Source organism: Galeopterus variegatus, unplaced genomic scaffold (assembly GCF_000696425.1).
Source record: "Galeopterus variegatus unplaced genomic scaffold, G_variegatus-3.0.2 Scaffold10632, whole genome shotgun sequence".
NCBI classification, from domain to species: Eukaryota; Metazoa; Chordata; class Mammalia; order Dermoptera; family Cynocephalidae; genus Galeopterus; species Galeopterus variegatus.
Window position 1 is genome coordinate 31,207 of NW_007736743.1, and position 5,597 is coordinate 36,803.

The 5,597-nt window shown below is 33.2% G+C and overlaps 1 protein-coding gene across 1 annotated transcript in view; it reads left to right on the forward strand.

Annotated features, from left to right (window-relative positions):
- Positions 1–5,597, forward strand: part of SCLT1 (sodium channel and clathrin linker 1) — a gene marked incomplete at its 3' end in the record, with an annotated part of 32,678 nt that overhangs the window by 14,014 nt on the left and 13,067 nt on the right. The window lies entirely within an intron of this gene.

A 5,597-nucleotide genomic window follows, 5' to 3' on the forward strand; every position in this document is an offset into this window, starting at 1 on the left:
AGAAATTACCTTGTTTTTCTCCACAGAATTGGAGCTTATATATTATACACAGTGTTAAAATGTCTGAGTTCTAAAATGAGAATTCATTCAAGTTTTGAAACATCTTAATGTTATTTCTCAAGATACATCTAGTTGTATGCTTTAACTCTATGAATTCTCATAAATGATGACAGCATCATAAACTAACTCGAATAGTAAATGATATATGGCATTGTTTTTAATATTTCTTCTTTGCAGGTCATTTTTTTAATTTAAATATTGTGTTTGAAAGATTGTTTTAACCAACAAGGTATGCTTATTGGTGGACCCTGCATTATAGAATATTAAAGGGAAAATAGTGGCTCCTAGACTAGTGATGGCTCTCTACTGAAGTAATAAGGAATGTTTTGCTTTTGCAGAAATGAATCTTTTAATTAGAACTTTAATTGTTTTTAAGGTGTTAAAAAGGAATGATTTATTTTGTTGGCGTGAGTATACTTATCCTTATAGTTATATTTTTTAAATGTTTCTTATATTCAACATTTAGCTTTTTGTTCTGTGTTTTTATTTCCAAAGACAGGACTCAGAGTCCAGAAGGTCTTGAACTTATCCATCCACTATTCACTATGATTACCGTATAATTTTTCTTATGTTATTTTTTATGCATGCTTAACTAAGAATTGTAATAAGTTAAATGAAAGAAAATCTTTTGTACTTCAAGAGCCTCTAAATTTTGCTCATATTCTTAGGGTTTTTGCTTCTGCTTAATGTCTTATAGCATGAGCCTGAAAGAAGGATTCAAACGAAAGATAGATTGCAAAGTCCAAGAAGACCTCTGGGAATGGTATTGCAGAATATCTGTTGGAGGCTATGGCTAGCTTGATTATGAAAGATGTATTTACCGAATATCACAGCGGTGACTCCAAACAGTTCTTCAGATGCACCTGTGTTATACATTGTGATTATAATTAAAGGCTGGGAGTAGCAGACCAAGTATGGACAAATCTTCCTGACTTAATTAGCGTACTCTTTAGAGAAATTGTAGCTCCTTTAATTCTCTCAAATTACATGTTCTTCTCTTATGTGCACTATTCTTGTAGACATATGATCAAATCTTTATTCCTATCTCTTATTTTTAGTGGTAGCATATTGTTACTGCCTAAGATTCCTCTGGAGTCCTCCATATCTTCAGGACATGTTGCTGTTTCAGGACTCCCGTCCTCATGGGTCTTGCTTTTCAGTGCATGGTTTGCAGTAGAGAGAGGTGAGGTGATATGGGAGCATGAGGAGGAGATTAATCTGCTTTCTAGCAGTAATGCCCATATCCTTGGCCATATGCAGTCCATCCATTGGGAATTCTTTCTCCCAGAAACATTCTGACTTCTGAGAAAATGTTCAAGAGAATTTTTATTTTTTTCGGTTTGTTTTCTTTTTGTTTTGTAGTAAAGGAAGAAACCATTATTAAGGGGTATGTGGGACCCAGGAGCACTGGCTCAGATCTTTTGTCACTGTTACTTAATCATTGTTTCTAGCAACAGAAACCCCTTATAAATTTATGTTTGCCCTTTTTGTTCAGCTGTGTTTCCCAGGTGCCTAGAACAGTTCTTGTCAGTAAGTGCTTGATAAGTATTTGTTGAATGAACGAAACAATATTCTTCCTCTCATTCCCTTCCTCCTACCTACTTATCTTCTAACATGATTTGAACTCTGTGTGTCAAATATAGTGAAAGTCATGGTGATGTGAAGTTAAGATCAGCTTGGGAAATACAAGAAGTTCGTACTTTTTAATTTTATTTTTCAAGATAAAGTTCTAAAGAAATACCCCTCTCCCTCTCCTTATACTAGACGAGGTACCATAAAATTGCCAGGACTTGCATTAAATGGACATACTCAATGAAGTCTTTTTCTAATATTGGAATAGCAAAGCTACAAGAGTTTGATATGTTTATCTTGTATTTCAAGTTGGAACTTCAAACTTAATTTTGTAGAAAATATGTGATAAAATGATCATTTAGGCTTGTTTTGGATCAAAGTAAGTTTTGTGAATTGCCTTAAGATGACCATTTTGAAGAGTATTGTTCTTAGGGGAATATTTTTTACCTTTATGATAATTAACTATACAGGTGCATAAATTCTGTGGGCATAAACTGAAAGTTGGAGTCTTCCAATGTGTTGAGTAGCTTGTATATTTAATATATTAAATATTCAGTTCATTATACTTTTGTAATTCAATCATCATTTTAAAGAATCTGTTCCCTTCTTTTTGATTGTATAAAACTTTCTAAAGCTATTTCAAATAACACGTGGTTTCTTTAATGATTCCTTCAGGGTTATTGTAAAATTTAGTTGTCTTTCTCTGATTATTTTGTGTTTTCTATATAAGTAAAAAGTATTTCAAGGGGCCGGCCCGGTGGCGCACTGCTACAGTGCGCCACTTGGGAAGTGCGGCGGCGCTCCNGAGTCTTCTTTGTAATCTATGCCACACCAGTACGTGTGTGTACTGAAGACTGAGAAAAGTGGTTTGGTCATCTTGTTACTTGCTGAGGGGATGGAGTGGAATATTAAAAATAAGCTTCTTTTCTCTGCAGGCTCTTCTAAAAATATTTTCTTCTTCTAGCTTGAGAATTCTCTTTGTACTTATTACTCCTTGTACCCATAATTAAAATTTTTTAAAAATTAAGAGACAAATAGTCTGCTGGGAGAAAAAGGAGATGCATAAGCCGGAATAAAAAGGATGGAAGTAATAAATATAAAAGCATAGTGCCAAAGAGGTATGAGTTGGTTCTGGAGGGGGAAATAGTCATAGTCCAAATATATTCACTTATTTAACAAACACTAATTTATTTATTCAATGAAGTTTGAGTGCATGCCTGTGCTAGGTAAGCTCTGCGAACAGAGTTATGCATAAGACAGGCAAAGGGTCTTCCTTCAGGGAAAGAGATATGAATGAATTAATTAAAATTATGATATCCTATGAAGGAAACAAACAGGGCACTGAGACAGAGATTAATATATATGTAGCTGTGGGTGGGGGTGATGGCAGAAACCTATTTTTGTTAGAAAGGTCAGAGAAGGCCTTTCTTAAGGCAGTAACATTCAAGCTGGGACAGAAAGTGAAGAATGAGCCAATGGACCAAGAAGAGGCCCTGAGATGGATAGAATTTGGCATGTCTTGTGCAATGTATAGGAGTTGGTCCCAACTATAATCAAATAATAATTCTTTAAAAATTACATTGAGAGAAATAGTAAGGCTACTCCTGTTGCTTGTGGGTTAATAAATATAAGACGCGATAAATATAATATAACGAGTCACCTGTACTGTTTGAGTTGAATCAAATTATTAGCTTTCTAAACCAGCTCTGTCCGGTAGATCTTTCTCTGATAATAAAATTCTGCACTGTCCAGTATAGTAGCCACTAGCCACATGAGACTTTTGAGCACATGAAATTAGGCTAGTGCAACTGAGGAAATAAATTTTTTATTTAATTTTTATTTTAAATGAAAGAAATTTAGGTTTGAATAGTCACATATCTTTGTGGCTGCTGTATTGGTCAGTGTAGACCTAGACTGTCCATTTGATGTATTACCCAGGTTAAACCTTGAAAAGGTGTTTTTGCATCATCCCATAATGTTAGGAAATCAGTGATTTAGCACTTTACAGAGTCCAACTATAAGAGTTTAGCAATTTTTTATTCTGTACATCAACCTTTATTGATAAATTATGACAGTAGTCTCCTCATGATATGAATGAAAGGCTAAAGGGATTTGCTGCAACCCTTTAAAATATGCAAGAATGTCTTCACAAAATGCTAGTCAGCCTATACTTTATCTGAAGGATAAAGGAAAAGATGCCATTTATATATTGGATAGTAAATACTAAGTCAGAGGCAAACTTAGACATTAAGAATTATATTTAGAATACTTAGAGAATGTAAAGATTTGTTAGTAGGAGGAAGAAAAGTGTCCAGAGAATTTGCTTATCTAAGTACAACCAATGTTACTGACATTTTCTCTGCAATACACCATCACCATCATCTCAGGAAATCATCTTGAGATCAGAGATAAATAGAAATTTATTTTACAGTATCAGTTATTTAAGATTCAATATATATTATTGAATTAATAGATTAAATATATATTATTTAATTAATTAATTCAAGATATATAAAATTCTGTAAATTTTTTTATGTAGTGTACTTTGATTAAATTTTGTTTTAGAGAATATGAAAAGGATACAATGCTTTTATAGTCAGTTTCAGTCTTATTCTCCCCACATGATTTTTTCAACTAGATCTCAAGTTATTAAGTAATGGAGTCTTTTATCCTAAAAGTTTTACTAGCAAATGAGAAGGGATTGCTAAATCTACATTTTTATAACTTCAAAGATTTTTTTATCTGTTTTGACTTATTATGTTTATTCTCAGAATCTTACAATTTTTATAATTATTTTGTATTATTGGGTCATTTATTTTTAGGTTAATATTTCCTTAGTAACTGTTATTAGAAAATAGTTAACTAATATTTATTGAGCACTACCTTTATGCAAGGAACAATGCAAGGTGCTTTAGTGATATGAAGGTTGCTGCGGTTTGAATGCTGTCCCCTCCAAAGCTTGTGTTGGAACTTAATCTCCAGTATGGCATTTGAAAAGTGGGAACTTTAAGAGATAGTTGGATAATGAGGACTATACACTTATGAGTGGATTAATCCATTCATGGACTAATGGGTTAATGGTTTAATGGGTTTTTAGGGAGTACACTGGGAACTTTATAAGGAGAAGAAGAAAACATGTGGAAATATCCTCTCGCTCAGCCCTTTTTATGTGATACCCTGAGTCACCATGAGGCTCTGTGGAGAGTCCCCACCAAGAAGAAGGCCATCACTAAATGTGGCTTCTTGACTTTGTACTTCCCATCCTCTGTACTATAAGAAATTAACCTCTTTTTTATACATTACCAAGATCCAGGTATTCTGTTATAAGCAACAGAAAACTGATACAAAGGTGAATAAAATAAAATAACCATATCATAGGAACTTAAAGACTGATAAAAATATGGGATGAGACAGATATTAAATAACTAGGTAAAGAGCATGTTATTTGTATTTTAAGAACATTAAAATGTGTATCAAGGGTAACAAAAAAAAATTNTTAGTTTTAGAGATTTGGAAAAGTTTCTGAAGGATGTACATATCTGATGGGATATCCACATGCAAAAGAATGAAAATGGACTCATATCATACATGAAAGTCAACTCAAAATGAATTAATTAGTGTAAGACCGTAAGATTCCTAAAAGAAAACAGGGGAAAAGCTCCTTGACGTTGGTCTTGGCAGTGATTTTTTGGATATGGCACCAAAAAGCACAGGCAACAAAAGAAAAAATAGATAAAGTAGGACTACATCAAATTAAAAAGTTACCACAAGCAAAGGAACCAACAAAATAAAAAGGCAGCCTACAGAGTGGGAGAAGATATTTGCAAACCACATACCTATAATGGGTTAATATTCAAAATATATAAGGAACTCATACAATTCAATAGCAAAAAACACAATTAACCTGATTAAAAAATGGGCAAAGGGCCTTAAGAGAAATTTTTTCAATGGAGATATACAAATGA